Source organism: Onychomys torridus, chromosome 19 (assembly GCF_903995425.1).
Source record: "Onychomys torridus chromosome 19, mOncTor1.1, whole genome shotgun sequence".
NCBI classification, from domain to species: Eukaryota; Metazoa; Chordata; class Mammalia; order Rodentia; family Cricetidae; genus Onychomys; species Onychomys torridus.
Window position 1 is genome coordinate 64,538,268 of NC_050461.1, and position 10,305 is coordinate 64,548,572.

At 40.1% G+C, this 10,305-nt stretch overlaps 1 pseudogene; it reads left to right on the plus strand.

Annotated features, from left to right (window-relative positions):
• The first annotated feature begins 2,339 nt into the window (after positions 1–2,339).
• LOC118570579 lies at positions 2,340–2,983 on the plus strand (annotated as a pseudogene).
• The last annotated feature ends 7,322 nt before the right edge of the window (positions 2,984–10,305 follow it).

A 10,305-nucleotide genomic window follows, 5' to 3' on the forward strand; every position in this document is an offset into this window, starting at 1 on the left:
GTACTGGGATTAAAGGCATGTGTCAGCCTGCTTGGCTCTGTTCCTTAGTGTGACCTTGAACACAGAGACCCTGCCTGCCAAGTTGTTTCATTAAGGGCATATGCTACCACTGCTTGATTTTTGTGTTAATGGCTTGCTATTTCTTCTGATCTCCAGGCTAACTTTATTTATTAACATACAAACAAAATATCACCACATTTCAGCACAAAGAAAATATCATTATATTTCTCCTTTTTTGTCTAATAAAAATAAAAATAATAAAAAAGATTATAACTAATATAAGAAAATATATATACAATAAGTCCAATAACTATATACAATATATACAAGCAATAAATACATCAACAATTGTCTAGTCCATTTGCATTTGACAAATTCAGAGAAAATATTTCATTATCTATCCTGTTTTGGTAAGTCTACAATGTACCTATTTCACTTTCTATCCTAATTTGTATTATCAAAAGAAAACTATCCTATGATGTGTTTCAAACTTTTACAACATATACCTCCTTAATGAATTTCTTTTTTGAATTTATTAACAAGAAAAACTGTAACTACAACTATCTAGTCTTCAACTCCCTAAGAGACCTAAAAAGGAAATAATATTACCTAGCAAAGCAGGAAGTACAAACAAATGACTTATAAAAAAGACAGAAACAGCCAGTTGCCTGCACAGGCACCCAATGTTTGTCCACACATTGGGGCATCATCTTCAGCCTACAGGCTTAGCTTATCTGACAGACTCATTTGTGAAGTAGGATGTACACAAGGCCTAAAGCCTGACCTCACATTCCTTTTGAGTATTCCATGTAACAGATAAACCGGAATTCCTCCAGTGTCCTGTCATGATTCGGGATTTTAAATTCTGGAAATTGCTGGTGTTTTTGGAATTCAGCTGCATATTCTTCTCAGCTTGTGGATGGCTTAATCTCTTTTACTAAATGCCAGTCTACCATGAGAGGTTAGATTCCATCAGCCTACTTACTCTTTCAAGAATAACTGTTTCAGCTACCATTCCACTGCACACCAGGAGCCATCCATCTGCTGCCTTTTCCTCTGCCTTAGAAGAAAAGGGCACTGTAACATTTCTGGATTGCAAAGCCACTTCAGCAGTTGTGCCATATTCTCTTGGCCTCAGACAACACATGTTGCCAAAGACACAACCACACTTGTCTTGGCAAGGATCAGTATTCCTTTGTTTTGTGTCCTCTTTGTCCATGTTGGATAGAATACTGTCAGCAGTCTATGTGAGGGCACTTTGTTGCCCAGTGGCTAACTTTTGCCACAGTGAAAGTTAATTCCATATGCATTTTATTTAATGCTGGTATCTTCTCTGAAGTAGACTGATGCTGCCAGGAACTGACATTCTCATAGTAATTTAAAAAAATTTTTTAAATCTAAATTATTAAAACATTTTAAATGCCATATGCTGTGTATATTGCTCTGTATAAATAAAATGCTGATTGGCCAGTTGCCAGGCAGGAAGAATAGGCGAAACAAACAGAGAAGAGAATTCTAGGAACAGGAAGACTGAGTCAGGAGATGCCAGCCTGCTGTCCAGGGAGCAGCATGTAAAGGCAACAGGTAAAGTCATGGAACACATGGCAACATATAGATTAACAGAAATGGGCTGAGTTTGAGTGTAAGAGCTAGTCACTGGTAGGCCTGAGCTAATGGCCAAGCAGTTTAACTAATATAAGCATCTGGGTGATTATTTTATAAGTGGTTGCAGGATCTGTGGGGCTGGGCAGGACTGGAGAAAACTTCAGCTACAAATGGTGCTAGAATGTGAGGCAACAGTTTCCACATAAAACCTGAAAAAGCTTTTTCAAAAAGTTCTAAAATGGAGCTAAAAACAGCTTCCTAGTTGTCTCTCTCAAGTTAGCAGCATCCTACATACTTGAGCTACTCTATGGTAGGTTCATGGCCTGCGGGCTTGACCTATGCCACATTACACAGAGGTGTCTTCAAGCTCTTCACTATGCTGCATGGTGGATATAGTTCTTGATAATTTAAAAAAAATGAGGGGTTTTGGGCTATACACTCCTGGATGGAAGCATAGACCCACTGCTTCCCAGAGTCAGCAGTGAGCTTGGCAGTAAACATAGTTTTGCCCTGTTGGGAAGCCAAAACAGCTATTTTAGTCCTAGTAATGCTGCAGTTTAAAGCGATAGGTTCACAATAAGATTCAGATGGAATAGTTTGCAATGTGTGTAAAAATGTATGTAGGCTTACAAGAGAGACAAAAAGAAATATATATAGTTATAGAAAGAAATAGTTTTAAAAAATAAAGTCTTCATTTTTTGGTGTGGGAGGGAGCATGAGAGTGGCGGTCGAACCTCCAGTGTCCCAGGCTAGAGGTGAGCATGGCAGAACAGGAACCCAGAGCTGAGCAGCTTGCCCAGATAGTGGCTGAGAATGAGGAAGATGAGCTCTCGGTCAACTATAAGCCCCCAGCCCAGAAGAGCATCCAGGAGATCCAGGAACTGGACAAGGATGATGAGAGCCTTCGAAAGTATAAGGAAGCCCTACTGGGCCGAGTGGCTGTCTCTGCAGACCCCAATGTCCCCAATGTCATTGTGACCCTCCTGACCTTGGTGTGCAGCGCTGCCCCCGGCCCTCTGGAACTGGACCTGACAGGTGATCTAGAGAGCTTCAAGAAACAGTCATTTGTGTTGAAGGAAGGGGTGGAGTACTGGATAAAAATCTCTTTCCAGGTGAACAGAGAGATCGTGTCAGGCATGAAGTACATCCAGCACACATACAGGAAAGGGGTCAAAATTGACAAGACTGACTATATATGGTCGGGAACTATGGGCCCCGGGCTGAGGAACATGGGTTCCCGACACCTATGGAGGAGGCCCCCAAAGTCATGCTTGCTCGGGGCAGTTGCTACATCAAGTCCCACTTCACAGATGATGACAAGACTGACCACCTGTCCTGGGAGTGGAATCTCACCATCAAAAAGGAATGGAAGGATTGAGCTCCAGCTGGGAGGCGGGCAGGGTGATGGACAGACAGAAGGACCGACATGCCCCATCCTAGACCCCTACTCACCCCAAACCAAAGTGCTGACTGGACCCTCCCTCACTGTTCCTCCCTGGTCCGCTCAGGCAGACAGCTCTTCTGTCTGCCCCTCCTCCACCTCCTGCCTGCAGGCCCCTGTGGTCTCCAGTGTCACATTGCTGCTTTTGCCTGTGCAGTGGGGGATGGGTTCCAGCCTAGGCCTCCAGTCTGCTGTGTACCTCCAGGTTCCCTCTGTCTTCCTTTCCTCAGGCATGGCTTCTAGAATGGAATGGAACACTGTCTAGGTTGCCCAGCCAACTTTGTCTCTGCCCCAGCTGAGCTAGGCTCCTCATCATGGGGAAGGGCTGTCTGTCTGTCCTCTAGCCCTTCCACTCCCTGGCCAGGTCATTCATCACTGTCAGTCACTGTCTAACCATGATGCCTTAACATGTGCAACGTGTACTGGGGGCCGTCGCTAACTCTTAACTCCAGTGTCTTCTTGAGCATGTGGTCTCCTTGTCCTTGCCTTGTTTGCCATCCCCAACCTGGTGACCCACGCTGAGAGGCCTGGGGTGTGCTGCTGTTGCTTCCTGCAGGCCTGGCCAGCTCTTTTCCGCTCCCAATGGCCAGGGTTGAGGGTGGTTCCATTAGCTATGGGAAGGTCAGTTGCCAAAACTCAATGCCTCCAGCCCCATCTAGGAGGCAGGATAGGGTGCCTCATTCCTCTGCCTTCTCTGTCCTTGTAGGCAGACTCAAAGCCCCTGTCCCCACAGAGAGCCAAGGGACAAAGCCAGCCGAGCCTCACTTGTCTCACCTGGGCCCTATGGCTGACCTCATGTCTAGCCTGTCAGTACTTACTGCCTCCATTTGGGCCAGCTGGCCTGATGCCTTTGCCTTGGCTCTTGGTGCCACCATCCCTGGGCAGGCCCTCCCCTGACCCATCCAGGACAAACGTGGGACCAAGTGCAGACAGTTGGGAACTGTCTCCTGTGCATCCCCTCCCCATCCCTCATCCCCGTGTGGTGTCTGCCAGGCCTAGACCTCAACAGGCAGAGGAACCTGTCCCTGCTTCTCTTCTGACTGGGAAATAAACACCCTGAAGGAGAAAAAAAATAAAGTCTTTAAAGGGTAATATAAAAAAAATAAGCCACGTAAAGATGGGATACCACACAGAGAATCTATATTGTGTTGTCTTAGGGATTTTTAAATCCAGACAGACATTTGATTGTAAAGGCTGCTGAGTAAAGCCAATATGTATATTTTAAAGGTACCTTGACTTCAAAATTTGGATCTTAGGATATGTTGCTTTGGAAAGGAGGTTCTGCTTTTGTTTCCACAGAAAGCCAAAGGCTATGGATTTGTTCCAGATTAAGATACATCAGATTTGACTAGCCAAGTCCCTGAATGGTCTCCAATGACATCATAGGCCAGATGATCCAACATCCAGAATGATTTCAAAGCAACTGTCTCAGACAATACAGCCTCACAGACTACTTCATAATCCTAAAATTTTCTTTATGTCATCATAAGAATACAGTGTCCTCGTTCAGCAGGAAATAGTAAGAAGCTACACCCAAAACATGTTTTATAAATGTTTATTTTTATGTAAAGCAGGTTGATTATAAATTCAGTCTCTTTCTAAAGAAGAAATGAGGATATAGTTATGACAGGATAAATAGTAACAACCTGTTTAAAAATGTTTTATATTGCTATGGATTTTAGTTAATCGGTACAAATTTAGAGTTGATTTTGTTATTATATATATGTGTATATACATATATTTATACTTTTGTTTGAGGTATTCTGTTTATGTAACTCATTTAGATTGTAATGGGTAATTAAAATACAGATTAATAATTAGTGTTCTTATAGTCATGTTAAGTTTTCTAAGTATACATAGATATAATTCAATTAGCTAGGTAATCTTCAAACACTTCAAAGACCTACAGAATATGGCATTTAAAATGTAAAAATTTAGACTTTCTGGACAGTGAGACATGTCTGCTCCTGGCAGCACTAATTTACTTCAGAGAGGAGGATGGGCATTGAAGACACTACATATGGAGTTTATCTTCTTCTTGGCAAAAATAACATTTGGGCAAGAAACTGTTCTTGCCTGGAATGCTTGAAAAAATGTATTGACTAGACATGGAGGACCCATAGGAATGTGACCAATGAACTTTGCTTGGCAAATGGTCCTTTAGGTTCCTCCTTCATAGAGGAAACTGCCAGACATTCTACAGGACACAGAGAGAAGTGACTGGGAGACTCTAGACCTGTAGGCTGAAGACAGATGCCCCAACTTTACAGAAAACCTTTGGATGACTGTCCAGGCTGCCAGCTGTCTCTGTCTATGCTCCCAAGGATCCCCAAAGTTGCTTGCATCCTTCTCCCATTTCTCAGGTAATGTTATATCATTCTGAGGTTTTAGACTAGATAATTACAACTTCTAAAGTCATAATAAAAGATAAGTTAGATAAGAAACCTTAGACTCACAAATATAGGATAGATAAAATATCTTCTTTAATTTTGCCAAATACAAATAGACTAGATATTATAAATAGACTAGATTGTAACTGTAATTCTTGCTTGATAATTGTTCTGTTATATGTAATTTTACTATGTGAAAGTTAAAATCTTCCTTTAAAAAAGAGAAAAGAGAAAGCATTGCTTATATCGGTCTGTGTAAATAAAATGCTGATTGACCAGTAGGCAGGCAGGAAGTATAGGTGATAAAGCAGGGTAAAGAATTCTGGGAACAGGAAGGCTGAGTCAGGAGATGCCAGCCTGCTGTCCAGTGAGCAGCATATAAAGGCAATAGGTAAAGTCATGGAACACATGGCAACATATAGATTAACAGAAATGGGCTGAATTTAAGTATAAGAGTTAGTTAGTGGTAGGCCTGACATGATAGCTGAACAGTTTAATTAATATAAGCTTCTGGGTGATTATTTTATAAGCAGTTGCAGGGTCCATGGGGCTGGGCAGGACTGGAGAAAACTTCAGCTACAGCCATATTATGTAGATCTCTGAAGGGTTTGAACATGATCTGTCTATCTAATATATATATTTTTGTTTAACCATGAAAACATACCTAATATGACTACAAGTTAAATTGTAATGTCTATTAATTTTCATTTCTTTATATCCTAATAGTTGGTAATAATAACATTCAATGATTAGCAAATTGCATTACATTGTTAAATGAACTGTATAAGTACAATATCCTGAACAAAATTAGAAATATAAATACAGCATTTTCTAACAATATCAATCTCAATATATACTTTGTATACAATATATAAAAATCTAATCCAATGTAAAGTATTTAAAACTACTAGTTGTCTTTTTAAAATAGATTCAATAATCTACTTTTTAATACATATATATAATATATAATACATATATATAATACATGTATATATATCCTCTTTTCTTTTCGAGTAGATTCAATAATCTATATCCTCTTTATTTTTCAAACAAGAACTTTAAATCTAATCTTCTTTGTTTAGCCCTTTTCCTTACCATTAACAAGAACAACTTGTAACCAACCCTCCTAAACAATGACAACTATCCCAAACATGAAACCAATTGAAAGACCAAAATCTATGTGCCACACCACACCTCTTGGAAATGTGGGTGTTGTGTTCTTAAAATTGCTTTCTGCTGTTTTGGGTGAAAGCATCTTTAGGGGGTCCTGAAAAGAAAATGTTTGGGTTAATTGTCAAGTTCCAAGGAGAGGTAGCTATATCATTTGCTGTTCAGATTCTGTATAATGCCAAAGTTCAGAGCTTATCTCATGTCCTTGTTGGAGTAGTCTGTGAAGCTGGATCATCTCAGCTATCCATCTTGAAGTTGTTCTGTGCAGTTTGTAGTCCAAAGCAGATCTTTAGGTGGTGTTTGTCAGCTTAGTGGTATTATTATTGTCCATGTGGAATTGTTGTTATTGGGCCTCATCATCTGTCTGGAGATTTCAAATTCAATTTCAGGCCTGGTCATGATTCTTTGCAGAAAACTGACAGAGACTCAAACACAAAAACATGTATAGGCAGTAAATGAAGCCTTCTTTCTATAATTAATTAGTGTTCTATATAACATGACATATATATGTGTGTGTGTGTGTGTGTGTGTGTGTGTGTGTTTGTGTGTGTGTGTGTATAAATTTTGTTATAAAATTAATACTTTAAGAAAAATTTAAAGAATCAAGATAAAACCGAAGAATTGAGATTATTGGCAATAGAATAGTCCCTTAATTTTTTGGTTTTCATCTGCCCATATCAGAAGATGGCTCTTTCTTGTGTCATGATACAGGGATTTTGCATTTTCCTTTTAACAACATGCTTGGATTTCAAGAAGGAGAGAGTCATTCTCCAACTCTAAAGCCAGCTTTAATTGTTAATTGAACTGAGACTACAAAAAGACCATTTGTGTTAAGTGTCTATAGAGAAGAGCAGAAACAAACATTTAAGAAGACTTTTGAAATTTTATATGTGATACACCAATAGGCCAATTTACTCCTTTTCCTGGGACATTTTTTTCTAGCAGTTTCCCATTGAAAAACTGAATAAGTATCAATGGTGTGCTGTATATATTTCAATATTGCAAATTTTGAAAAGTGAAGCACATCCATCTGCCAGCCTTCATTCCTCTGAGTACCCTTTGGGTTACATCCTGGTAGTACCAGAGACTGATTGTAAAAAAAACAAGTAGGATATTTCCTTGGCTTGTTGCTAGGTTATGGAAAAATCCTTTTTTAAACCTTTACTATTGACATGATATTTTTATGAAACACTGAGGCCTCAGCATATTTCCTATCAATGATTTATTAATCTTACAATTACCTTGTGCTAGAGGGCCTGGCAGACCCATTTGGGATCAGATGTGAATTATATAAAAGGGATGCTTCCTATTCCTGATTATATCTTGTAAGTGAATAAGTAGTGAAGTTAATTCTGACTTATCAACTATAAATTTTGCAGTTTCAATATGTAATACCACTCATTCAGCATATTGAGAATCAGTAACAATGTTGAGAGGTTCAGAAAATTCCATTAATACCAACAGAATAGTATACAATTCCAATTTTGAAACCTGATTATAAGGACTTTGAAACATTTTACTTAAAATTTCTGACTGGTAAACTACCTTTCCTTGTTTGTTTGCATCTGTATAAAATGTATGAGCTCCAGATATGGTTATTTCCTGTACAATGTGAGGCAAAATGCAATCTACTTTCTTTGTAAGTTCAATTCTATTGCTTTTGGGATATTTGCTGTTAATCTCTACCTCGAGACCCAGCTTTACCACTCTTAAGCATATAACCAAGGAATACCCAATCATACCAAAATAACACATGCTCAACTATGTTCATAGCAGCATTATTCAGAACAGCAAGAACCTGGAAATAACCTAGGTGCCCCTCAGCTGAAGAATGGATCAAGAAAATGTGGCACATATACACAATGGAGTACTACTCAGCTGAGAAAAGCAATGACATCAAAAAATTTTCAGGTAAATGGATGGAACTAGAAAATATTATCCTGATGAGGTAACCCAGCCTCAGAAGGACAAACATGGTATATACGCACTCATAAGTGGATATTAGATATAAAGCAAAGGGTAATCAGGCAACAACCCACAAATACAGAGAAGCTACCTAAGTGGGAAGACACAAAAAGGGATGCATGGACCACCCTGGGAAGGGGAAATAGATGAGATCTCCATGAGTAAAGTGGGGATGAGGTGTGGGCAATGGAGGGTAAAGGATAGTGGATGAGAGCATAAAGGGATGGGATGATTGAACTGGAAAAGTGAGGGGGGAATGCAATGAAAGAGATACCATGATAGAGACACCATGGACATAGAGGAAAATCTGATGCTAGGGAAGATGCCAGGAATCCCCAAAGATGGCCCCAGCCTGGGATACTAGCAACAGTGGAAAGGGTGCTTAACTGAACTGGCTTGCCCCAGAGATCAGATTTGTGAATACCCTAACTGTCATCACAAAACTTTTCTCCAATGACTGATGGAATCAGATGCAGAGCTCCACAGCCAATCACTAGACAAAGCTCCAGGAATCTAGTCAAGGAGAGATAAGAGGGATTCTATGAGAAAGTGCATCAGGATCATGATGGGAAACATGAAGGGATGACCAAACCAAACTAGAGGGAAATCATGAAAGCTGGATCAATGGCTGTGGAGCCTACATGGGACTGGATTAGGCCCTCTGCATGGTGAAACAGTTGTGTAGCTTGATCTGCCTGGGGGCCCCCGGAGGTAGGATCAGAATCCATCTCTGATGCATGAGCAGGCTTTGTGGAGACCACTATCCATGATGGGACACCTTGTGCAGCCTTGAGGCATTGGGAAGGACTTGGACTTGCCTCTACTGAATGTGCCTCCACAGGGGAAGCCTTGCCTTCTTGTGGGAGGGAGTGGCAAATGGGAGGAGAGGAGAGACAGAGGCAGGAGGAGGGAAGAAGGGGATCTTTGATTGGTGTGTAAATTGAATGAAATAAAATTTTATTAATAAAAAATCTTCCACATAATGATAAATTATAGATTTAAGAATTGTTTATGTATTACTTCCAAAGGCTGATGTATAAAATATTGGCCCAGGGTTAGGCTATTCAACATTTTCTGTGGGAGAACCCTCCATTGATATCTCTTAATCACTTGAGAATTATTATAAGTTGGCACCTTGAAGGCAAATCTTTCTCTGCCCTTTTCCTGTAAGGGTATTGAAAAGAAATGGTCTTCTAAACTGATAACTATAAGAGGTCATCATTTAGGTAACAAAATAGGCAAAGGAATTCCAGATTGTGGAGAGCCCATTGGCTGAATTACTTTGTTAGTTGCCCTTAGGTCCATTACCATTCTCCATTTACCAGATTTCTTATTAATAACAAATACAGGAGAATTCCAAAGGTTTGATTGGTTGGTTGACCCTTCAATATGCTGAGCATTTAACTGCTTTTGTGCCAGCTCTTCCAAAGCCTGCACTTTCACCGGGCTGTGGTGGCACATGCCTTTAATCCCAGCACTGGGGAGGCAAAGCTAGTTGGATCTCTGTGAGTTTGAGGCCAGCCTGATATACAGAGCAAGATCTAGGACAGGCACCAAAACTACACAGAGAAACTCTGTCTCAAAACAACAACAACAACAATAACAAACCATGCAGTACCTCTGTTGTTAAAGGCCATTTCTGGATCCATACAGACTTATCTGCTAAACATTTTGAAGGTGGAGCTGTTGGTGTCTGTGAAAGATTATCTGTTGTTGTGCCCTGTTCTTGTACAA